Genomic DNA, 27,910 nt, shown 5'->3' with positions numbered 1-27,910 from the left:
TAGCACGTTGCTGTAAGCAAGCACATTCTCATTCATAGTTGCAAGTTACTATGTAGGAACAAGTTTGTATAGGTATTTCAAAGATGCCCAGAACTGAGCTAAACTTGGTATGTGTCCAACTCCTAGAAATAACTTCATGCCCCATCTCCCTTACTTCCAGCTAGTAAGGATCACATAATTCCTAACAAAGTTTTGACACAGATTCCCAATTCGGGCATTCAGAACATATAGCACGTTGCTGTAAGCAAGCAGATTCTCATTCAAAGATGCAAGTTACTATGTAGGAACAAGTTTGTATAGGTATTTCAAAGATGCCCAGAACTGAGCTAAACTTGGTATGTGTCCAACTCCTAGAAATAACTTCATGCCCCATCTCCCTTACTTCCAGCTAGTAAGGATCACATAATTCCTAACAAAGTTTTGACACAGATTCCCAATTCGGGCATTCAGAACATATAGCACGTTGCTGCAAGCTAGCACATTCTCATTCAAAGATGCAAGTTACTATGTAGGAACAAGTTTGTATAGGTATTTCAAAGATGCCCAGAACTGAGCTAAACTTGGTATGTGTCCAACTCCTAGAAATAACTTCATGCCCCATCTCCCTTACTTCCAGCTAGTAAGGATCACATAATTCCTAACAAAGTTTTGACACAGATTCCCAATTCGGGCATTCAGAACATATAGCACGTTGCTGCAAGCTAGCACATTCTCATTCAAAGTTGCAAGTTACTATGTAGGAACAAGTTTGTATAGGTATTTCAAAGATGCCCAGAACTGAGCTAAACTTGGTATGTGTCCAACTCCTAGAAATAACTTCATGCCCCATCTCCCTTACTTCCAGCTAGTAAGGATCACATAATTCCTAACAAAGTTTTGACACAGATTCCCAATTCGGGCATTCAGAACATATAGCACGTTGCTGCAAGCTAGCACATTCTCATTCAAAGATGCAAGTTACTATGTAGGAACAAGTTTGTATAGGTATTTCAAAGATGCCCAGAACTGAGCTAAACTTGGTATGTGTCCAACTCCTAGAAATAACTTCATGCCCCATCTCCCTTACTTCCAGCTAGTAAGGATCACATAATTCCTAACAAAGTTTTGACACAGATTCCCATTTCGGGCATTCAGAACATATAGCACGTTGCTGCAAGCTAGCACATTCTCATTCAAAGATGCAAGTTACTATGTAGGAACAAGTTTGTATAGGTATTTCAAAGATGCCCAGAACTGAGCTAAACTTGGTATGTGTCCAACTCCTAGAAATAACTTCATGCCCCATCTCCCTTACTTCCAGCTAGTAAGGATCACATAATTCCTAACAAAGTTTTGACACAGATTCCCAATTCGGGCATTCAGAACATATAGCACGTTGCTGCAAGCTAGCACATTCTCATTCAAAGTTGCAAGTTACTATGTAGGAACAAGTTTGTATAGGTATTTCAAAGATGCCCAGAACTGAGCTAAACTTGGTATGTGTCCAACTCCTAGAAATAACTTCATGCCCCATCTCCCTTACTTCCAGCTAGTAAGGATCACATAATTCCTAACAAAGTTTTGACACAGATTCCCAATTCGGGCATTCAGAACATATAGCACGTTGCTGCAAGCTAGCACATTCTCATTCAAAGTTGCAAGTTACTATGTAGGAACAAGTTTGTATAGGTATTTCAAAGATGCCCAGAACTGAGATAAACTTGGTATGTGTCCAACTCCTAGAAATAACTTCATGCCCCATCTCCCTTACTTCCAGCTAGTAAGGATCACATAATTCCTAACAAAGTTTTGACACAGATTCCCAATTCGGGCATTCAGAACATATAGCACATTGCTGTAAGCAAGCAGATTCTCATTCAAAGATGCAAGTTACTATGTAGGAACAAGTTTGTATAGGTATTTCAAAGATGCCCAGAACTGAGCTAAACTTGGTATGTGTCCAACTCCTAGAAATAACTTCATGCCCCATCTCCCTTACTTCCAGCTAGTAAGGATCACATAATTCCTAACAAAGTTTTGACACAGATTCCCAATTCGGGCATTCAGAACATATAGCACGTTGCTGCAAGCTAGCACATTCTCATTCAAAGATGCAAGTTACTATGTAGGAACAAGTTTGTATAGGTATTTCAAAGATGCCCAGAACTGAGCTAAACTTGGTATGTGTCCAACTCCTAGAAATAACTTCATGCCCCATCTCCCTTACTTCCAGCTAGTAAGGATCACATAATTCCTAACAAAGTTTTGACACAGATTCCCAATTCGGGCATTCAGAACATATAGCACGTTGCTGCAAGCTAGCACATTCTCATTCAAAGTTGCAAGTTACTATGTAGGAACAAGTTTGTATAGGTATTTCAAAGATGCCCAGAACTGAGCTAAACTTGGTATGTGTCCAACTCCTAGAAATAACTTCATGCCCCATCTCCCTTACTTCCAGCTAATAAGGATCACATAATTCCTAACAAAGTTTTGACACAGATTCCCAATTCGGGCATTCAGAACATATAGCACGTTGCTGTAAGCAAGCACATTCTCATTCAAAGATGCAAGTTACTATGTAGGAACAAGTTTGTATAGGTATTTCAAAGATGCCCAGAACTGAGCTAAACTTGGTATGTGTCCAACTCCTAGAAATAACTTCATGCCCCATCTCCCTTACTTCCAGCTAGTAAGGATCACATAATTCCTAACAAAGTTTTGACACAGATTCCCATTTCGGGCATTCAGAACATATAGCACGTTGCTGCAAGCTAGCACATTCTCATTCAAAGATGCAAGTTACTATGTAGGAACAAGTTTGTATAGGTATTTCAAAGATGCCCAGAACTGAGCTAAACTTGGTATGTGTCCAACTCCTAGAAATAACTTCATGCCCCATCTCCCTTACTTCCAGCTAGTAAGGATGACATAATTCCTAACAAAGTTTTGACACAGATTCCCAATTCGGGCATTCAGAACATATAGCACGTTGCTGTAAGCAAGCAGATTCTCATTCAAAGTTGCAAGTTACTATGTAGGAACAAGTTTGTATAGGTATTTCAAAGATGCCCAGAACTGAGCTAAACTTGGTATGTGTCCAACTCCTAGAAATAACTTCATGCCCCATCTCCCTTACTTCCAGCTAGTAAGGATCACATAATTCCTAACAAAGTTTTGACACAGATTCCCAATTCGGGCATTCAGAACATATAGCACGTTGCTGTAAGCAAGCAGATTCTCATTCAAAGATGCAAGTTACTATGTAGGAACAAGTTTGTATAGGTATTTCAAAGATGCCCAGAACTGAGCTAAACTTGGTATGTGTCCAACTCCAAGAAATAACTTAATGCCCCATCTCCCTTACTTCCAGCTAGTAAGGATCACATAATTCCTAACAAAGATTTGACACAGATTCCCAATTCGGGCATTCAGAACATATAGCACGTTGCTGTAAGCAAGCACATTCTCATTCAAAGATGCAAGTTACTATGTAGGAACAAGTTTGTATAGGTATTTCAAAGATGCCCAGAACTGAGCTAAACTTGGTATGTGTCCAACTCCAAGAAATAACTTCATGCCCCATCTCCCTTACTTCCAGCTAGTAAGGATCACAGCATTCCTAACAAAGTTATTACACAGATTCCCAATTCGGGCATTCAGAACATATAGCACGTTGCTGTAAGCAAGCAGATTCTCATTCAAAGTTGCAAGTTACTATGTAGGAACAAGTTTGTATAGGTATTTCAAAGATGCCCAGAACTGAGCTAAACTTGGTATGTGTCCAACTCCTAGAAATAACTTCATTCCCCATCTCCCTTACTTACAGCTAGTAAGGATCACATAATTCCTAACAAAGTTTTGACACAGATTCCCAATTCGGGCATTCAGAACATATAGCACGTTGCTATAAGCAAGCACATTCTCATTCAAAGATGCAAGTTACTATGTAGGAACAAGTTTGTATAGGTATTTCAAAGATGCCCAGAACTGAGCTAAACTTGGTATGTGTCCAACTCCTAGAAATAACTTCATGCCCCATCTCCCTTACTTCCAGCTAGTAAGGATCACATAATTCCTAACAAAGTTTTGACACAGATTCCCAATTCGGGCATTCAGAACATATAGCACGTTGCTGTAAGCAAGCAGATTCTCATTCAAAGATGCAAGTTACTATGTAGGAACAAGTTTGTATAGGTATTTCAAAGATGCCCAGAACTGAGCTAAACTTGGTATGTGTCCAACTCCTAGAAATAACTTCATGCCCCATCTCCCTTACTTCCAGCTAGTAAGGATCACATAATTCCTAACAAAGTTTTGACACAGATTCCCAATTCGGGCATTCAGAACATATAGCACGTTGCTGTAAGCAAGCACTTTCTCATTCATAGTTGCAAGTTACTATGTAGGAACAAGTTTGTATAGGTATTTCAAAGATGCCCAGAACTGAGCTAAACTTGGTATGTGTCCAACTCCTAGAAATAACTTCATGCCCCATCTCCCTTACTTCCAGCTAGTAAGGATCACATAATTCCTAACAAAGTTTTGACACAGATTCCCAATTCGGGCATTCAGAACATATAGCACGTTGCTGTAAGCAAGCAGATTCTCATTCAAAGTTGCAAGTTACTATGTAGGAACAAGTTTGTATAGGTATTTCAAAGATGCCCAGAACTGAGCTAAACTTGGTATGTGTCCAACTCCTAGAAATAACTTCATGCCCCATCTCCCTTACTTCCAGCTAGTAAGGATCACATAATTCCTAACAAAGTTTTGACACAGATTCCCAAATCGGGCATTCAGAACATATAGCACGTTGCTGTAAGCAGGCACATTTTCATTCAAAGTTGCAAGTTACTATGTAGGAACAAGTTTGTATAGGTATTTCAAAGATGCCCAGAACTGAGCTAAACTTGGTATGTGTCCAACTCCTAGAAATAACTTCATGCCCCATCTCCCTTACTTCCAGCTAGTAAGGATCACATAATTCCTAACAAAGTTTTGACACAGATTCCCAATTCGGGCATTCAGAACATATAGCACGTTGCTGTAAGCAAGCAGATTCTCATTCAAAGTTGCAAGTTACTATGTAGGAACAAGTTTGTATAGGTATTTCAAAGATGCCCAGAACTGAGCTAAACTTGGTATGTGTCCAACTCCTAGAAATAACTTCATGCCCCATCTCCCTTACTTCCAGCTAGTAAGGATCACATAATTCCTAACAAAGTTTTGACACAGATTCCCAATTCGGGCATTCAGAACATATAGCACGTTGCTGTAAGCAAGCAGATTCTCATTCAAAGATGCAAGTTACTATGTAGGAACAAGTTTGTATAGGTATTTCAAAGATGCCCAGAACTGAGCTAAACTTGGTATGTGTCCAACTCCAAGAAATAACTTCATGCCCCATCTCCCTTACTTCCAGCTAGTAAGGATCACATCATTCCTAACAAAGTTTTGACACAGATTCCCAATTCGGGCATTCAGAACCTATAGCACGTTGCTGTAAGCAAGCACATTCTCATTCAAAGTTGCAAGTTACTATGTAGGAACAAGTTTGTATAGGTATTTCAAAGATGCCCAGAACTGAGCTAAACTTGGTATGTGTCCAACTCCTAGAAATAACTTCATGCCCCATCTCCCTTACTTCCAGCTAGTAAGGATCACATAATTCCTAACAAAGTTTTGACACAGATTCCCAATTCGGGCATTCAGAACATATAGCACGTTGCTGTAAGCAAGCACATTCTCATTCAAAGATGCAAGTTACTATGTAGGAACAAGTTTGTATAGGTATTTCAAAGATGCCCAGAACTGAGCTAAACTTGGTATGTGTCCAACTCCTAGAAATAACTTCATGCCCCATCTCCCTTACTTCCAGCTAGTAAGGATCACATAATTCCTAACAAAGTTTTGACACAGATTCCCAATTCGGGCATTCAGAACATATAGCACGTTGCTGTAAGCAAGCAGATTCTCATTCAAAGTTGCAAGTTACTATGTAGGAACAAGTTTGTATAGGTATTTCAAAGATGCCCAGAACTGAGCTAAACTTGGTATGTGTCCAACTCCTAGAAATAACTTCATGCCCCATCTCCCTTACTTCCAGCTAGTAAGGATCACATAATTCCTAACAAAGTTTTGACACAGATTCCCAATTCGGGCATTCAGAACATATAGCACGTTGCTGTAAGCAGGCACATTTTCATTCAAAGTTGCAAGTTACTATGTAGGAACAAGTTTGTATAGGTATTTCAAAGATGCCCAGAACTGAGCTAAACTTGGTATGTGTCCAACTCCTAGAAATAACTTCATGCCCCATCTCCCTTACTTCCAGCTAGTAAGGATGACATAATTCCTAACAAAGTTTTGACACAGATTCCCAATTCGGGCATTCAGAACATATAGCACGTTGCTGTAAGCAAGCAGATTCTCATTCAAAGTTGCAAGTTACTATGTAGGAACAAGTTTGTATAGGTATTTCAAAGATGCCCAGAACTGAGCTAAACTTGGTATGTGTCCAACTCCTAGAAATAACTTCATGCCCCATCTCCCTTACTTCCAGCTAGTAAGGATCACATAATTCCTAACAAAGTTTTGACACAGATTCCCAATTCGGGCATTCAGAACATATAGCACGTTGCTGTAAGCAAGCAGATTCTCATTCAAAGATGCAAGTTACTATGTAGGAACAAGTTTGTATAGGTATTTCAAAGATGCCCAGAACTGAGCTAAACTTGGTATGTGTCCAACTCCAAGAAATAACTTAATGCCCCATCTCCCTTACTTCCAGCTAGTAAGGATCACATAATTCCTAACAAAGATTTGACACAGATTCCCAATTCGGGCATTCAGAACATATAGCACGTTGCTGTAAGCAAGCACATTCTCATTCAAAGATGCAAGTTACTATGTAGGAACAAGTTTGTATAGGTATTTCAAAGATGCCCAGAACTGAGCTAAACTTGGTATGTGTCCAACTCCAAGAAATAACTTCATGCCCCATCTCCCTTACTTCCAGCTAGTAAGGATCACAGCATTCCTAACAAAGTTATTACACAGATTCCCAATTCGGGCATTCAGAACATATAGCACGTTGCTGTAAGCAAGCACTTTCTCATTCAAAGTTGCAAGTTACTATGTAGGAACAAGTTTGTATAGGTATTTCAAAGATGCCCAGAACTGAGCTAAACTTGGTATGTGTCCAACTCCTAGAAATAACTTCATTCCCCATCTCCCTTACTTACAGCTAGTAAGGATCACATAATTACTAACAAAGTTTTGACACAGATTCCCAATTCGGGCATTCAGAACATATAGCACGTTGCTATAAGCAAGCACATTCTCATTCAAAGATGCAAGTTACTATGTAGGAACAAGTTTGTATAGGTATTTCAAAGATGCCCAGAACTGAGCTAAACTTGGTATGTGTCCAACTCCTAGAAATAACTTCATGCCCCATCTCCCTTACTTCCAGCTAGTAAGGATCACATAATTCCTAACAAAGTTTTGACACAGATTCCCAATTCGGGCATTCAGAACATATAGCACGTTGCTGTAAGCAAGCAGATTCTCATTCAAAGATGCAAGTTACTATGTAGGAACAAGTTTGTATAGGTATTTCAAAGATGCCCAGAACTGAGCTAAACTTGGTATGTGTCCAACTCCTAGAAATAACTTCATGCCCCATCTCCCTTACTTCCAGCTAGTAAGGATCACATAATTCCTAACAAAGTTTTGACACAGATTCCCAATTCGGGCATTCAGAACATATAGCACGTTGCTGTAAGCAAGCACATTCTCATTCATAGTTGCAAGTTACTATGTAGGAACAAGTTTGTATAGGTATTTCAAAGATGCCCAGAACTGAGCTAAACTTGGTATGTGTCCAACTCCTAGAAATAACTTCATGCCCCATCTCCCTTACTTCCAGCTAGTAAGGATCACATAATTCCTAACAAAGTTTTGACACAGATTCCCAATTCGGGCATTCAGAACATATAGCACGTTGCTGTAAGCAAGCAGATTCTCATTCAAAGATGCAAGTTACTATGTAGGAACAAGTTTGTATAGGTATTTCAAAGATGCCCAGAACTGAGCTAAACTTGGTATGTGTCCAACTCCTAGAAATAACTTCATGCCCCATCTCCCTTACTTCCAGCTAGTAAGGATCACATAATTCCTAACAAAGTTTTGACACACATTCCCAATTCGGGCATTCAGAACATATAGCACGTTGCTGCAAGCTAGCACATTCTCATTCAAAGATGCAAGTTACTATGTAGGAACAAGTTTGTATAGGTATTTCAAAGATGCCCAGAACTGAGCTAAACTTGGTATGTGTCCAACTCCTAGAAATAACTTCATGCCCCATCTCCCTTACTTCCAGCTAGTAAGGATCACATAATTCCTAACAAAGTTTTGACACAGATTCCCAATTCGGGCATTCAGAACATATAGCACGTTGCTGCAAGCTAGCACATTCTCATTCAAAGTTGCAAGTTACTATGTAGGAACAAGTTTGTATAGGTATTTCAAAGATGCCCAGAACTGAGCTAAACTTGGTATGTGTCCAACTCCTAGAAATAACTTCATGCCCCATCTCCCTTACTTCCAGCTAGTAAGGATCACATAATTCCTAACAAAGTTTTGACACAGATTCCCAATTCGGGCATTCAGAACATATAGCACGTTGCTGCAAGCTAGCACATTCTCATTCAAAGATGCAAGTTACTATGTAGGAAAAAGTTTGTATAGGTATTTCAAAGATGCCCAGAACTGAGCTAAACTTGGTATGTGTCCAACTCCTAGAAATAACTTCATGCCCCATCTCCCTTACTTCCAGCTAGTAAGGATCACATAATTCCTAACAAAGTTTTGACACAGATTCCCATTTCGGGCATTCAGAACATATAGCACGTTGCTGCAAGCTAGCACATTCTCATTCAAAGATGCAAGTTACTATGTAGGAACAAGTTTGTATAGGTATTTCAAAGATGCCCAGAACTGAGCTAAACTTGGTATGTGTCCAACTCCTAGAAATAACTTCATGCCCCATCTCCCTTACTTCCAGCTAGTAAGGATCACATAATTCCTAACAAAGTTTTGACACAGATTCCCAATTCGGGCATTCAGAACATATAGCACGTTGCTGCAAGCTAGCACATTCTCATTCAAAGTTGCAAGTTACTATGTAGGAACAAGTTTGTATAGGTATTTCAAAGATGCCCAGAACTGAGCTAAACTTGGTATGTGTCCAACTCCTAGAAATAACTTCATGCCCCATCTCCCTTACTTCCAGCTAGTAAGGATCACATAATTCCTAACAAAGTTTTGACACAGATTCCCAATTCGGGCATTCAGAACATATAGCACGTTGCTGCAAGCTAGCACATTCTCATTCAAAGTTGCAAGTTACTATGTAGGAACAAGTTTGTATAGGTATTTCAAAGATGCCCAGAACTGAGATAAACTTGGTATGTGTCCAACTCCTAGAAATAACTTCATGCCCCATCTCCCTTACTTCCAGCTAGTAAGGATCACATAATTCCTAACAAAGTTTTGACACAGATTCCCAATTCGGGCATTCAGAACATATAGCACATTGCTGTAAGCAAGCAGATTCTCATTCAAAGATGCAAGTTACTATGTAGGAACAAGTTTGTATAGGTATTTCAAAGATGCCCAGAACTGAGCTAAACTTGGTATGTGTCCAACTCCTAGAAATAACTTCATGCCCCATCTCCCTTACTTCCAGCTAGTAAGGATCACATAATTCCTAACAAAGTTTTGACACAGATTCCCAATTCGGGCATTCAGAACATATAGCACGTTGCTGCAAGCTAGCACATTCTCATTCAAAGATGCAAGTTACTATGTAGGAACAAGTTTGTATAGGTATTTCAAAGATGCCCAGAACTGAGCTAAACTTGGTATGTGTCCAACTCCTAGAAATAACTTCATGCCCCATCTCCCTTACTTCCAGCTAGTAAGGATCACATAATTCCTAACAAAGTTTTGACACAGATTCCCAATTCGGGCATTCAGAACATATAGCACGTTGCTGCAAGCTAGCACATTCTCATTCAAAGTTGCAAGTTACTATGTAGGAACAAGTTTGTATAGGTATTTCAAAGATGCCCAGAACTGAGCTAAACTTGGTATGTGTCCAACTCCTAGAAATAACTTCATGCCCCATCTCCCTTACTTCCAGCTAATAAGGATCACATAATTCCTAACAAAGTTTTGACACAGATTCCCAATTCGGGCATTCAGAACATATAGCACGTTGCTGTAAGCAAGCACATTCTCATTCAAAGATGCAAGTTACTATGTAGGAACAAGTTTGTATAGGTATTTCAAAGATGCCCAGAACTGAGCTAAACTTGGTATGTGTCCAACTCCTAGAAATAACTTCATGCCCCATCTCCCTTACTTCCAGCTAGTAAGGATCACATAATTCCTAACAAAGTTTTGACACAGATTCCCATTTCGGGCATTCAGAACATATAGCACGTTGCTGCAAGCTAGCACATTCTCATTCAAAGATGCAAGTTACTATGTAGGAACAAGTTTGTATAGGTATTTCAAAGATGCCCAGAACTGAGCTAAACTTGGTATGTGTCCAACTCCTAGAAATAACTTCATGCCCCATCTCCCTTACTTCCAGCTAATAAGGATCACATAATTCCTAACAAAGTTTTGACACAGATTCCCAATTCGGGCATTCAGAACATATAGCACGTTGCTGTAAGCAAGCACATTCTCATTCAAAGATGCAAGTTACTATGTAGGAACAAGTTTGTATAGGTATTTCAAAGATGCCCAGAACTGAGCTAAACTTGGTATGTGTCCAACTCCTAGAAATAACTTCATGCCCCATCTCCCTTACTTCCAGCTAGTAAGGATCACATAATTCCTAACAAAGTTTGGACACAGATTCCCATTTCGGGCATTCAGAACATATAGCACGTTGCTGCAAGCTAGCACATTCTCATTCAAAGATGCAAGTTACTATGTAGGAACAAGTTTGTATAGGTATTTCAAAGATGCCCAGAACTGAGCTAAACTTGGTATGTGTCCAACTCCTAGAAATAACTTCATGCCCCATCTCCCTTACTTCCAGCTAGTAAGGATCACATAATTCCTAACAAAGTTTTGACACAGATTCCCAATTCGGGCATTCAGAACATATAGCACGTTGCTGCAAGCTAGCACATTCTCATTCAAAGTTGCAAGTTACTATGTAGGAACAAGTTTGTATAGGTATTTCAAAGATGCCCAGAACTGAGCTAAACTTGGTATGTGTCCAACTCCTAGAAATAACTTCATGCCCCATCTCCCTTACTTCCAGCTAGTAAGGATCACATAATTCCTAACAAAGTTTTGACACAGATTCCCAATTCGGGCATTCAGAACATATAGCACGTTGCTGTAAGCAGGCACATTTTCATTCAAAGTTGCAAGTTACTATGTAGGAACAAGTTTGTATAGGTATTTCAAAGATGCCCAGAACTGAGCTAAACTTGGTATGTGTCCAACTCCTAGAAATAACTTCATGCCCCATCTCCCTTACTTCCAGCTAGTAAGGATCACATAATTCCTAACAAAGTTTTGACACAGATTCCCAATTCGGGCATTCAGAACATATAGCACGTTGCTGTAAGCAAGCACATTCTCATTCACAGTTGCAAGTTACTATGTAGGAACAAGTTTGTATAGGTATTTCAAAGATGCCCAGAACTGAGCTAAACTTGGTATGTGTCCAACTCCTAGAAATAACTTCATGCCCCATCTCCCTTACTTCCAGCTAGTAAGGATCACATAATTCCTAACAAAGTTTTGACACAGATTCCCAATTCGGGCATTCAGAACATATAGCACGTTGATGTAAGCAGCTACATTTTCATTCAAAGTTGCAAGTTACTATGTAGGAACAAGTTTGTATAGGTATTTCAAACATGCCCAGAACTGAGCTAAACTTGGTATGTGTCCAACTCCTAGAAATAACTTCATGCCCCATCTCCCTTACTTCCAGCTAGTAAGGATCACATAATTCCTAACAAAGTTTTGACACAGATTCCCAATTCGGGCATTCAGAACATATAGCACGTTGCTGTAAGCAGGCACATTTTCATTCAAAGTTGCAAGTTACTATGTAGGAACAAGTTTGTATAGGTATTTCAAAGATGCCCAGAACTGAGCTAAACTTGGTATGTGTCCAACTCCTAGAAATAACTTCATGCCCCATCTCCCTTACTTCCAGCTAGTAAGGATCACATAATTCCTAACAAACTTTTGACACAGATTGCCAATTCGGGCATTCAGAACATATAGCACGTTGCTGTAAGCAAGCACATTCTCATTCAAAGATGCAAGTTACTATGTAGGAACAAGTTTGTATAGGTATTTCAAAGATGCCCAGAACTGAGCTAAACTTGGTATGTGTCCAACTCCTAGAAATAACTTCATGCCCCATCTCCCTTACTTCCAGCTAGTAAGGATCACATAATTCCTAACAAAGTTTTGACACAGATTCCCAATTCGGGCATTCAGAACATATAGCACGTTGCTGTAAGCAAGCAGATTCTCATTCAAGATGCAAGTTACTATGTAGGAACAAGTTTGTATAGGTATTTCAAAGATGCCCAGAACTGAGCTAAACTTGGTATGTGTCCAACTCCAAGAAAAAACTTCATGCCCCATCTGCCTTACTTCCAGCTAGTAAGGATCACATAATTCCTAACAAAGTTTTGACACAGATTCCCAATTCGGGCATTCAGAACATATAGCACGTTGCTGTACGCAAGCACATTCTCATTCAAAGTTGCAAGTTACTATGTAGGAACAAGTTTTTATAGGTATTTCAAAGATGCCCAGAACTGAGTTAAACTTGGTATGTGTCCAACTCCTAGAAATAACTTCATGCCCCATCTCCCTTACTTCCAGCTAGTAAGGATCACATAATTCCTAACAAAGTTTTGACGCAGATTCCCAATTCGGGCATTCAGAACATATAGCACGTTGCTGTACGCAAGCACATTCTCATTCAAAGTTGCAAGTTACTATGTAGGAACAAGTTTGTATAGGTATTTCAAAGATGCCCAGAACTGAGCTAAACTTGGTATGTGTCCAACTCCTAGAAATAACTTCATGCCCCATCTCGCTTACTTCCAGCTAGTAAGGATCACATAATTCCTAACAAAGTTTTGACACAGATTCCCAATTCGGGCATTCAGAACATATAGCACGTTGCTGTAAGCAAGCAGATTCTCATTCAAAGATGCAAGTTACTAGGTAGGAACAAGTTTGTATAGGTATTTCAAAGATGCCCAGAACTGAGCTAAACTTGGTATGTGTCCAACTCCTAGAAATAACTTCATGCCCCATCTCCCTTACTTCCAGCTAGTAAGGATCACATAATTCCTAACAAAGTTTTGACACAGATTCCCAATTCGGGCATTCAGAACATATAGCACGTTGCTGTAAGCAAGCAGATTCTCATTCAAAGATGCAAGTTACTATGTAGGAACAAGTTTGTATAGGTATTTCAAAGATGCCCAGAACTGAGCTAAACTTGGTATGTGTCCAACTCCTAGAAATAACTTCATGCCCCATCTCCCTTACTTCCAGCTAGTAAGGATCACATAATTCCTAACAAAGTTTTGACACAGATTCCCAATTCGGGCATTCAGAACATATAGCACGTTGCTGTAAGCAAGCACATTTTCATTCAATGTTGCAAGTTACTAGGTAGGAACAAGTTTGTATAGGTATTTCAAAGATGCCCAGAACTGAGCTAAACTTGGTATGTGTCCAACTCCTAGAAATAACTTCATGCCCCATCTCCCTTACTTCCAGCTAGTAAGGATCACATAATTCCTAACAAAGTTTTGACACAGATTCCCAATTCGGGCATTCAGAACATATAGCACGTTGCTGTAAGCAAGCACATTCTCATTCAAAGTTGCAAGTTACTATGTAGGAACAAGTATGTATAGGTATTTCAAAGATGCCCAGAACTGAGCTAAACTTGGTATGTGTCCAACTCCTAGAAATAACTTCATGCCCCATCTCCCTTACTTCCAGCTAGTAAGGATCACATAATTCCTAACAAAGTTTTGACACAGATTCCCTATTCGGGCATTCAGAACATATAGCACGTTGCTGTAAGCAAGCACATTCTCATTCAAAGATGCAAGTTACTATGTAGGAACAAGTTTGTATAGGTATTTCAAAGATGCCCAGAACTGAGCTAAACTTGGTATGTGTCCAACTCCAAGAAATAACTTCATGCCCCATCTCCCTTACTTCCAGCTAGTACGGATCACATAATTCCTAACAAAGTTTTGACACAGATTCCCAATTCGGGCATTCAGAACATATAGCACGTTGCTGTACGCAAGCACATTCTCATTCAAAGTTGCAAGTTACTATGTAGGAACAAGTTTGTATAGGTATTTCAAAGATGCCCAGAACTGAGCTAAACTTGGTATGTGTCCAACTCCAAGAAATAACTTCATGCCCCATCTCCCTTACTTCCAGCTAGTAAGGATCTCATAATTCCTAACAAAGTTTTGACACAGATTCCCAATTCGGGCATTCAGAACATATAGCACGTTGCTGTAAGCAGGCACATTTTCATTCAAAGTTGCAAGTTACTATGTAGGAACAAGTTTGTATAGGTATTTCAAAGATGCCCAGAACTGAGCTAAACTTGGTATGTGTCCAACTCCTAGAAATAACTTCATGCCCCATCTCCCTTACTTCCAGCTAGTAAGGATCACATAATTCCTAACAAAGTTTTGACACAGATTCCCAATTCGGGCATTCAGAACATATAGCACGTTGCTGTAAGCAAGCACATTTTCATTCAAAGTTGCAAGTTACTATGTAGGAACAAGTTTGTATAAGTATTTCAAAGATGCCCAGGACTGAGCTAAACTCGGTATGTGTCCAACTCCTAGAAATAACTTCATGCCCCATCTCCCTTACTTCCAGCTAGTAAGGATCACATAATTCCTAACAAAGTTTTGACACAGATTCCCAATTCGGGCATTCAGAACATATAGCACGTTGCTGTAAGCAAGCACATTCTCATTCACAGTAGCAAGTTACTATGTAGGAACAAGTTTGTATAGGTATTTCAAAGATGCCCAGAACTGAGCTAAACTTGGTATGTGTCCAACTCCTAGAAATAACTTCATGCCCCATCTCCCTTACTTCCAGCTAGTAAGGATCACATAATTCCTAACAAAGTTTTGACACAGATTGCCAATTCGGGCATTCAGAACATAAAGCACGTTGCTGTAAGCAAGCAGATTCTCATTCAAAGATGCAAGTTACTATGTAGGAACAAGTTTGTATAGGTATTTCAAAGATGCCCAGAACTGAGCTAAACTTGGTATGTGTCCAACTCCTAGAAATAACTTCATGCCCCATCTCCCTTACTTCCAGCTAGTAAGGATCACATAATTCCTAACAAAGTTTTGACACAGATTCCCAATTCGGGCATTCAGAACATATAGCACGTTGCTGTAAGCAAGCACATTTTCATTCAAAGTTGCAAGTTACTAGGTAGGAACAAGTTTGTATAGGTATTTCAAAGATGCCCAGAACTGAGCTAAACTTGGTATGTGTCCAACTCCTAGAAATAATTTCATGCCCCATCTCCCTTACTTCCAGCTAGTAAGGATCACATAATTCCTAACAAAGTTTTGACACAGATTCCCAATTCGGGCATTCAGAACATATAGCACGTTGCTGTAAGCAAGCACATTCTCATTCAAAGTTGCAAGTTACTATGTAGGAACAAGTTTGTATAGGTATTTCAAAGATGCCCAGAACTGAGCTAAACTTGGTATGTCTCCAACTCCTAGAAATAACTTCATGCCCCATCTCCCTTACTTCCAGCTAGTAAGGATCACATAATTCCTAACAAAGTTTTGACACAGATTCCCTATTCGGGCATTCAGAACATATAGCACGTTGCTGTAAGCAAGCAGATTCTCATTCAAAGATGCAAGTTACTATGTAGGAACAAGTTTGTATAGGTATTTCAAAGATGCCCAGAACTGAGCTAAACTTGGTATGTGTCCAACTCCTAGAAATAACTTCATGCCCCATCTCCCTTACTTCCAGCTAGTAAGGATCACATAATTCCTAACAAAGTTTTGACACAGATTGCCAATTCGGGCATTCAGAACATAAAGCACGTTGCTGTAAGCAAGCACATTCTCATTCAAAGATGCTAGTTACTATGTAGGAACAAGTTTGTATAGGTATTTCAAAGATGCCCAGAACTGAGCTAAACTTGGTATGTGTCCAACTCCTAGAAATAACTTCATGCCCCATCTCCCTTACTTCCAGCTAGTAAGGATCACATAATTCCTAACAAAGTTTTGACACAGATTGCCAATTCGGGCATTCAGAACATATAGCACGTTGCTGTAAGCAAGCACATTCTCATTCAAAGATGCAAGTTACTATGTAGGAACAAGTTTGTATAGGAATTTCAAAGATGCCCAGAACTGAGCTAAACTTGGTATGTGTCCAACTCCAAGAAATAACTTCATGCCCCATCTCCCTTACTTCCAGCTAGTACGGATCACATAATTCCTAACAAAGTTTTGACACAGATTCCCAATTCGGGCATTCAGAACATATAGCACGTTGCTGTAAGCAAGCACATTCTCATTCACAGTTGCAAGTTACTATGTAGGAACAAGTTTGTATAGGTATTTCAAAGATGCCCAGAACTGAGCTAAACTTGGTATGTGTCCAACTCCTAGAAATAACTTCATGCCCCATCTCCCTTACTTCCAGCTAGTAAGGATCACATAATTCCTAACAAAGTTTTGACACAGATTCCCAATTCGGGCATTCAGAACATATAGCACGTTGATGTAAGCAGCTACATTTTCATTCAAAGTTGCAAGTTACTATGTAGGAACAAGTTTGTATAGGTATTTCAAAGATGCCCAGAACTGAGCTAAACTTGGTATGTGTCCAACTCCTAGAAATAACTTCATGCCCCATCTCCCTTACTTCCAGCTAGTAAGGATCACATAATTCCTAACAAAGTTTTGACACAGATTCCCAATTCGGGCATTCAGAACATATAGCACGTTGCTGTAAGCAGGCACATTTTCATTCAAAGTTGCAAGTTACTATGTAGGAACAAGTTTGTATAGGTATTTCAAAGATGCCCAGAACTGAGCTAAACTTGGTATGTGTCCAACTCCTAGAAATAACTTCATGCCCCATCTCCCTTACTTCCAGCTAGTAAGGATCACATAATTCCTAACAAAGTTTTGACACAGATTCCCAATTCGGGCATTCAGAACATATACCACGTTGCTGTAAGCAAGCACATTTTCATTCAAAGTTGCAAGTTACTATGTAGGAACAAGTTTGTATAGGTATTTCAAAGATGCCCAGAACTGAGCTAAACTTGGTATGTGTCCAACTCCTAGAAATAACTTCATGCCCCATCTCCCGTACTTCCAGCTAGTAAGGATGACATAATTCCTAACAAAGTTTTGACACAGATTCCCAATTCGGGCATTCAGAACATATAGCACGTTGCTGTAAGCCGTCAGATTCTCATTCAAAGATGCAAGTTACTATGTAGGAACAAGTTTGTATAGGTATTTCAAAGATGCCCAGAACTGAGCTAAACTTGGTATGTGTCCAACTCCTAGAAATAACTTCATGCCCCATCTCCCTTACTTCCAGCTAGTAAGGATCACATAATTCCTAACAAAGTTTTGACACAGATTGCCAATTCGGGCATTCAGAACATAAAGCACGTTGCTGTAAGCAAGCACATTCTCATTCAAAGATGCTAGTTACTATGTAGGAACAAGTTTGTATAGGTATTTCAAAGATGCCCAGAACTGAGCTAAACTTGGTATGTGTCCAACTCCTAGAAATAACTTCATGCCCCATCTCCCTTACTTCCAGCTAGTAAGGATCACATAATTCCTAACAAAGTTTTGACACAGATTGCCAATTCGGGCATTCAGAACATATAGCACGTTGCTGTAAGCAAGCACATTCTCATTCAAAGTTGCAAGTTACTATGTAGGAACAAGTTTGTATAGGAATTTCAAAGATGCCCAGAACTGAGCTAAACTTGGTATGTGTCCAACTCCAAGAAATAACTTCATGCCCCATCTCCCTTACTTCCAGCTAGTACGGATCACATAATTCCTAACAAAGTTTTGACACAGATTCCCAATTCGGGCATTCAGAACATATAGCACGTTGCTGTAAGCAAGCACATTCTCATTCACAGTTGCAAGTTACTATGTAGGAACAAGTTTGTATAGGTATTTCAAAGATGCCCAGAACTGAGCTAAACTTGGTATGTGTCCAACTCCTAGAAATAACTTCATGCCCCATCTCCCTTACTTCCAGCTAGTAAGGATCACATAATTCCTAACAAAGTTTTGACACAGATTCCCAATTCGGGCATTCAGAACATATAGCACGTTGATGTAAGCAGCTACATTTTCATTCAAAGTTGCAAGTTACTATGTAGGAACAAGTTTGTATAGGTATTTCAAAGATGCCCAGAACTGAGCTAAACTTGGTATGTGTCCAACTCCTAGAAATAACTTCATGCCCCATCTCCCTTACTTCCAGCTAGTAAGGATCACATAATTCCTAACAAAGTTTTGACACAGATTCCCAATTCGGGCATTCAGAACATATAGCACGTTGCTGTAAGCAGGCACATTTTCATTCAAAGTTGCAAGTTACTATGTAGGAACAAGTTTGTATAGGTATTTCAAAGATGCCCAGAACTGAGCTAAACTTGGTATGTGTCCAACTCCTAGAAATAACTTCATGCCCCATCTCCCTTACTTCCAGCTAGTAAGGATCACATAATTCCTAACAAAGTTTTGACACAGATTCCCAATTCGGGCATTCAGAACATATAGCACGTTGCTGTAAGCAAGCACATTTTCATTCAAAGTTGCAAGTTACTATGTAAGAACAAGTTTGTATAGGTATTTCAAAGATGCCCAGAACTGAGCTAAACTTGGTATGTGTCCAACTCCTAGAAATAACTTCATGCCCCATCTCCCGTACTTCCAGCTAGTAAGGATGACATAATTCCTAACAAAGTTTTGACACAGATTCCCAATTCGGGCATTCAGAACATATAGCACGTTGCTGTAAGCAAGCACATTCTCATTCAAAGATGCAAGTTACTATGTAGGAACAAGTTTGTATAGGTATTTCAAAGATGCCCAGAACTGAGCTAAACTTGGTATGTGTCCAACTCCTAGAAATAACTTCATGCCCCATCTCCCTTACTTCCAGCTAGTAAGGATCACATAATTCCTAACAAAGTTTTGACACAGATTCCCAATTCGGGCATTCAGAACATATAGCACGTTGCTGTAAGCATGCAGATTCTCATTCAAAGATGCAAGTTACTAGGTAGGAACAAGTTTGTATAGGTATTTCAAAGATGCCCAGAACTGAGCTAAACTTGGTATGTGTCCAACTCCTAGAAATAACTTCATGCCCCATCTCCCTTACTTCCAGCTAGTAAGGATCACATAATTCCTAACAAAGTTTTGACACAGATTCCCAATTCCGGCATTCAGAACATATAGCAGGTTGCTGTAAGCAAGCACATTCTCATTCAAAGTTGCAAGTTACTATGTAGGAACAAGTTTGTATAGGTATTTCAAAGATGCCCAGAACTGAGCTAAACTTGGTATGTCTCCAACTCCTAGAAATAACTTCATGCCCCATCTCCCTTACTTCCAGCTAGTAAGGATCACATAATTCCTAACAAAGTTTTGACACAGATTCCCAATTCGGGCATTCAGAACATATAGCACGTTGCTGTAGGCAAGCACATTCTCATTCAAAGTTGCAAGTTACTATGTAGGAACAAGTTTGTATAGGTATTTCAAAGATGCCCAGAACTGAGCGAAACTTGGTATGTGTCCCACTCCTAGAAATAACTTCATGCCCCATCTCCCTTACTTCCAGCTAGTAAGGATCACATAATTCCTAACAAAGTTTTGACACAGATTCCCAATTCGGGCATTCAGAACATATAGCACGTTGCTGTAGGCAAGCAGATTCTCATTCAAAGATGCAAGTTACTATGTAGGAACAAGATTGTATAGGTATTTCAAAGATGCCCAGAACTGAGCTAAACTTGGTATGTGTCCAACTCCTAGAAATAACTTCATGCCCCATCTCCCTTACTTCCAGCTAGTAAGGATCACATAATTCCTAACAAAGTTTTGACACAGATTCCCAAATCGGGCATTCAGAACATATAGCACGTTGCTGCAAGCAAGCACATTCTCATTCAAAGTTGCAAGTTACTATGTAGGAACAAGTTTGTATAGGTATTTCAAAGATGCCCAGAACTGAGCTAAACTTGGTATGGCTCCAACTCCAAGAAATAACTTCATGCCCCATCTCCCTTACTTCCAGCTAGTAGGGATCACATAATTCCTAACAAAGTTTTGACACAGATTCCCAATTCGGGCATTCAGAACATATAGCACGTTGCTGTACGCAAGCACATTCTCATTCAAAGTTGCAAGTTACTATGTAGGAACAAGTTTGTATAGGTATTTCAAAGATGCCCAGAACTGAGCTAAACTTGGTATGTGTCCAACTACTAGAAATAACTTCATGCCCCATCTCCCTTACTTCCAGCTAGTAAGGATCACATAATTCCTAACAAAGTTTTGACACAGATTCCCAATTCGGGCATTCAGAACATATAGCACGTTGCTGTAGGCAAGCACATTCTCATTCAAAGTTGCAAGTTACTATGTAGGAACAAGTTTGTATAGGTATTTCAAAGATGCCCAGAACTGAGCTAAACTTGGTATGTGTCCAACTCCTAGAAATAACTTCATGCCCCATCTCCCTTACTTCCAGCTAGTAAGGATCACATAATTCCTAACAAAGTTTTGACACAGATTCCCAATTCGGGCATTCAGAACATATAGCACGTTGCTGTAGGCAAGCAGATTCTCATTCAAAGATGCAAGTTACTATGTAGGAACAAGATTGTATAGGTATTTCAAAGATGCCCAGAACTGAGCTAAACTTGGTATGTGTCCAACTCCTAGAAATAACTTCATGCCCCATCTCCCTTACTTCCAGCTAGTAAGGATCACATAATTCCTAACAAAGTTTTGACACAGATTCCCAAATCGGGCATTCAGAACATATAGCACGTTGCTGCAAGCAACCACATTCTCATTCAAAGTTGCAAGTTACCTTGTAGGAACAAGTTTGTATAGGTATTTCAAAGATGCCCAGAACTGAGCTAAACTTGGTATGGCTCCAACTCCAAGAAATAACTTCATGCCCCATCTCCCTTACTTCCAGCTAGTAAGGATCACATAATTCCTAATAAAGTTTTGACACAGATTCCCAATTCGGGCATTCAGAACATATAGCACGTTGCTGTAAGCAAGCACATTCTCATTCAAAGTTGCAAGTTACTATGTAGGAACAAGTTTGTATAGGTATTTCAAAGATGCCCAGAACTGAGCTAAACTTGGTATGTGTCCAACTCCTAGAAATAACTTCATGCCCCATCTCCCTTACTTCCAGCTAGTAAGGATCACATAATTCCTAACAAAGTTTTGACACAGATTCCCAATTCGGGCATTCAGAACATATAGCACGTTGCTGTAAGCAAGCACATTCTCATTCAAAGTTGCAAGTTACTATGTAGGAACAAGTTTGTATAGGTATTTCAAAGATGCCCAGAACTGAGCTAAACTTGGTATGTGTCCAACTCCTAGAAATAACTTCATGCCCCATCTCCCTTACTTCCAGCTAGTAAGGATCACATAATTCCTAACAAAGTTTTGACACAGATTCCCAATTCGGGCATTCAGAACATATAGCACGTTGCTGTAAGCAAGCACATTTTCATTCAAAGTTGGAAGTTACTATGTACGAACAAGTTTGTATAGGTATTTCAAAGATGCCCAGAACTGAGCTAAACTTGGTATGTGTCCAACTCCTAGAAATAACTTCATGCCCCATCTCCCTTACTTCCAGCTAGTAAGGATCACATAATTCCTAACAAAGTTTTGACACAGATTCCCAATTCGGGCATTCAGAACATATAGCACGTTGCTGTAAGCAAGCACATTTTCATTCAAAGTTGGAAGTTACTATGTACGAACAAGTTTGTATAGGTATTTCAAAGATGCCCAGAACTGAGCTAAACTTGGTATGTGTCCAACTCCTAGAAATAACTTCATGCCCCATCTCCCTTACTTCCAGCTAGTAAGGATCACATAATTCCTAACAAAGTTTTGACACAGATCCCCAATTCGGGCATTCAGAACATATAGCACGTTGCTGTAAGCAAGCACATTCTCATTCAAAGATGCAAGTTACAATGTAGGAACAAGTTTGTATAGGTATTTCAAAGATGCCCAGAACTGAGCTAAACTTGGTATGTGTCCAACTCCTAGAAATAACTGCATGCCCCATCTCCCTTACTTCCAGCTAGTAAGGATCACATAATTCCTAACAAAGTTTTGACACAGATTCCCAATTCGGGCATTCAGAACATATAGCACGTTGCTGTAAGCAAGCACATTCTCATTCAAAGTTGCAAGTTACTATGTAGGAACAAGTTTGTATAGGTATTTCAAAGATGCCCAGAACTGAGCTAAACTTGGTATGTGTCCAACTCCTAGAAATAACTTCATGCCCCATCTCCCTTACTTCCAGCTAGTAAGGATCACATAATTCCTAACAAAGTTTTGACACAGATTCCCAATTCGGGCATTCAGAACATATAGCACGTTGCTGTAAGCAAGCACATTCTCATTCAAAGATGCAAGTTACTATGTAGGAACAAGTTTGTATAGGTATTTCAAAGATGCCCAGAACTGAGCTAAACTTGGTATGTGTCCAACTCCTAGAAATAACTTCATGCCCCATCTCCCTTACTTCCAGCTAGTAAGGATCACATAATTCCTAACAAAGTTTTGACACAGATTCCCAATTCGGGCATTCAGAACATATAGCACGTTGCTGTAAGCAAGCACATTCTCATTCAAAGATGCAAGTTACTATGTAGGAACAAGTTTGTATAGGTATTTCAAAGATGCCCAGAACTGAGCTAAACTTGGTATGTGTCCAACTCCTAGAAATAACTTCATGCCCCATCTCCCTTACTTCCAGCTAGTAAGGATCACATAATTCCTAACAAAGTTTTGACACAGATTCCCAATTCGGGCATTCAGAACATATAGCACGTTGCTGTAAGCAAGCACATTCTCATTCAAAGATGCAGGTTACTATGTAGGAACAAGTTTGTATAGGTATTTCAAAGATGCCCAGAACTGAGCTAAACTTGGTATGTGTCCAACTCCTAGAAATAACTTCATGCCCCATCTCCCTTACTTCCAGCTAGTAAGGATCACATAATTCCTAACAAAGTTTTGACACAGATTCCCAATTCGGGCATTCAGAACATATAGCACGTTGCTGCAAGCAAGCAGATTCTCATTAATGATGCAAGTTACTATGTAGGAACAAGTTTGTATAGGTATTTCAAAGATGCCCAGAACTGAGCTAAACTTGGTATGTGTCCAACTCCTAGAAATAACTTCATGCCCCATCTCCCTTACTTCCAGCTTGTAAGGATCACATAATTCCTAACAAAGTTTTGACACAGATTCCCAATTCGGGCATTCAGAACATATAGCACGTTGCTGTAAGCAAGCACATTCTCATTCAAAGATGCAAGTTACTATGTAGGAACAAGTTTGTATAGGTATTTCAAAGATGCCCAGAACTGAGCTAAACTTGGTATGTGTCCAACTCCTAGAAATAACTTCATGCCCCATCTCCCTTACTTCCAGCTTGTAAGGATCACATAATTCCTAACAAAGTTTTGACACAGATTCCCAATTCGGGCATTCAGAACATATAGCACGTTGCTGTAAGCAAGCACATTCTCATTCAAAGATGCAAGTTACTATGTAGGAACAAGTTTGTATAGGTATTTCAAAGATGCCCAGAACTGAGCTAAACTTGGTATGTGTCCAACTCCTAGAAATAACTTCATGCCCCATCTCCCTTACTTCCAGCTAGTAAGGATCACATAATTCCTAACAAAGTTTTGACACAGATTCCCAATTCGGGCATTCAGAACATATAGCACGTTGCTGTAAGCAAGCACATTCTCATTCAAAGATGCAAGTTACTATGTAGGAACAAGTTTGTATAGGTATTTCGAAGATGCCCAGAACTGAGCTAAACTTGGTATGTGTCCAACTCCAAGAAAAAACTTCATGCCCCATCTCCCTTACTTCCAGCTAGTAAGGATCACATAATTCCTAAAAAAGTTTTGACACAGATTCCCAATTCGGGCATTCAGAACATATAGCACGTTGCTGTACGCAAGCACATTCTCATTCAAAGTTGCAAGTTACTATGTAGGAACAAGTTTGTATAGGTATTTCAAAGATGCCCAGAACTGAGTTAAACTTGGTATGTGTCCAACTCCTAGAAATAACTTCATGCCCCATCTCCCTTACTTCCAGCTAGTAAGGATCACATAATTCCTAACAAAGTTTTGACACAGATTCCCAATTCGGGCATTCACAACATATAGCACGTTGCTGTACGCAAGCACATTCTCATTCAAAGTTGCAAGTTACTATGTAGGAACAAGTTTGTATAGGTATTTCAAAGATGCCCAGAACTGAGCTAAACTTGGTATGTGTCCAACTCCTAGAAATAACTTCATGCCCCATCTCCCTTACTTCCAGCTAGTAAGGATCACATAATTCCTAACAAAGTTTTGACACAGATTCCCAATTCGGGCATTCAGAACATATAGCACGTTGCTGTAAGCAAGCAGATTCTCATTCAAAGATGCAAGTTACTAGGTAGGAACAAGTTTGTATAGGTATTTCAAAGATGCCCAGAACTGAGCTAAACTTGGTATGTGTCCAACTCCTAGAAATAACTTCATGCCCCATCTCACTTACTTCCAGCTAGTAAGGATCACATAATTCCTAACAAAGTTTTGACACAGATTCCCAATTCGGGCATTCAGAACATATAGCACGTTGCTGTAAGCAAGCAGATTCTCATTCAAAGATGCAAGTTACTATGTAGGAACAAGTTTGTATAGGTATTTCAAAGATGCCCAGAACTGAGCTAAACTTGGTATGTGTCCAACTCCTAGAAATAACTTCATGCCCCATCTCCCTTACTTCCAGCTAGTAAGGATCACATAATTCCTAACAAAGTTTTGACACAGATTCCCAATTCGGGCATTCAGAACATATAGCACGTTGCTGTAAGCAAGCACATTTTCATTCAAAGTTGCAAGTTACTAGGTAGGAACAAGTTTGTATAGGTATTTCAAAGATGCCCAGAACTGAGCTAAACTTGGTATGTGTCCAACTCCTAGAAATAACTTCATGCCCCATCTCCCTTACTTCCAGCTAGTAAGGATCACATAATTCCTAACAAAGTTTTGACACAGATTCCCAATTCGGGCATTCAGAACATATAGCACGTTGCTGTAAGCAAGCACATTCTCATTCAAAGTTGCAAGTTACTATGTAGGAACAAGTATGTATAGGTATTTCAAAGATGCCCAGAACTGAGCTAAACTTGGTATGTGTCCAACTCCTAGAAATAACTTCATGCCCCATCTCCCTTACTTCCAGCTAGTAAGGATCACATAATTCCTAACAAAGTTTTGACACAGATTCCCTATTCGGGCATTCAGAACATATAGCACGTTGCTGTAAGCAAGCACATTCTCATTCAAAGATGCAAGTTACTATGTAGGAACAAGTTTGTATAGGTATTTCAAAGATGCCCAGAACTGAGCTAAACTTTGTATGTGTCCAACTCCAAGAAATAACTTCATGCCCCATCTCCCTTACTTCCAGCTAGTACGGATCACATAATTCCTAACAAAGTTTTGACACAGATTCCCAATTCGGGCATTCAGAACATATAGCACGTTGCTGTACGCAAGCACATTCTCATTCAAAGTTGCAAGTTACTATGTAGGAACAAGTTTGTATAGGTATTTCAAAGATGCCCAGAACTGAGCTAAACTTGGTATGTGTCCAACTCCAAGAAATAACTTCATGCCCCATCTCCCTTACTTCCAGCTAGTAAGGATCTCATAATTCCTAACAAAGTTTTGACACAGATTCCCAATTCGGGCATTCAGAACATATAGCACGTTGCTGTAAGCAGCTACATTTTCATTCAAAGTTGCAAGTTACTATGTAGGAACAAGTTTGTATAGGTATTTCAAAGATGCCCAGAACTGAGCTAAACTTGGTATGTGTCCAACTCCTAGAAATAACTTCATGCCCCATCTCCCTTACTTCCAGCTAGTAAGGATCACATAATTCCTAACAAAGTTTTGACACAGATTCCCAATTCGGGCATTCAGAACATATAGCACGTTGCTGTAAGCAGGCACATTTTCATTCAAAGTTGCAAGTTACTATGTAGGAACAAGTTTGTATAGGTATTTCAAAGATGCCCAGAACTGAGCTAAACTTGGTATGTGTCCAACTCCTAGAAATAACTTCATGCCCCATCTCCCTTACTTCCAGCTAGTAAGGATCACATAATTCCTAACAAAGTTTTGACACAGATTCCCAATTCGGGCATTCAGAACATATAGCACGTTGCTGTAAGCAAGCACATTTTCATTCAAAGTTGCAAGTTACTATGTAGGAACAAGTTTGTATAAGTATTTCAAAGATGCCCAGAACTGAGCTAAACTCGGTATGTGTCCAACTCCTAGAAATAACTTCATGCCCCATCTCCCTTACTTCCAGCTAGTAAGGATCACATAATTCCTAACAAAGTTTTGACACAGATTCCCAATTCGGGCTTTCAGAACATATAGCACGTTGCTGTAAGCAAGCACATTCTCATTCACAGTAGCAAGTTACTATGTAGGAACAAGTTTGTATAGGTATTTCAAAGATGCCCAGAACTGAGCTAAACTTGGTATGTGTCCAACTCCTAGAAATAACTTCATGCCCCATCTCCCTTACTTCCAGCTAGTAAGGATCACATAATTCCTAACAAAGTTTTGACACAGATTCCCAATTCGGGCATTCAGAACATATAGCACGTTGCTGTAAGCAAGCAGATTCTCATTCAAAGATGCAAGTTACTAGGTAGGAACAAGTTTGTATAGGTATTTCAAAGATGCCCAGAACTGAGCTAAACTTGGTATGTGTCCAACTCCTAGAAATAACTTCATGCCCCATCTCCCTTACTTCCAGCTAGTAAGGATCACATAATTCCTAACAAAGTTTTGACACAGATTGCCAATTCGGGCATTCAGAACATATAGCACGTTGCTGTAAGCAAGCAGATTCTCATTCAAAGATGCAAGTTACTAGGTAGGAACAAGTTTGTATAGGTATTTCAAAGATGCCCAGAACTGAGCTAAACTTGGTATGTGTCCAACTCCTAGAAATAACTTCATGCCTCATCTCCCTTACTTCCAGCTAGTAAGGATCACATAATTCCTAACAAAGTTTTGACACAGATTCCCAATTCGGGCATTCAGAACATATAGCACGTTGCTGTAAGCAAGCACATTTTCATTCAAAGTTGCAAGTTACTAGGTAGGAACAAGTTTGTATAGGTATTTCAAAGATGCCCAGAACTGAGCTAAACTTGGTATGTGTCCAACTCCTAGAAATAATTTCATGCCCCATCTCCCTTACTTCCAGCTAGTAAGGATCACATAATTCCTAACAAAGTTTTGACACAGATTGCCAATTCGGGCATTCAGAACATATAGCACGTTGCTGTAAGCAAGCAGATTCTCATTCAAAGATGCAAGTTACTAGGTAGGAACAAGTTTGTATAGGTATTTCAAAGATGCCCAGAACTG

The sequence above is a fragment of the Diceros bicornis genome, chromosome 22 (assembly GCF_020826845.1).
Source record: "Diceros bicornis minor isolate mBicDic1 chromosome 22, mDicBic1.mat.cur, whole genome shotgun sequence".
Classification (NCBI taxonomy): domain Eukaryota; kingdom Metazoa; phylum Chordata; class Mammalia; order Perissodactyla; family Rhinocerotidae; genus Diceros; species Diceros bicornis.
This window is presented reverse-complemented; position numbering follows the sequence as displayed.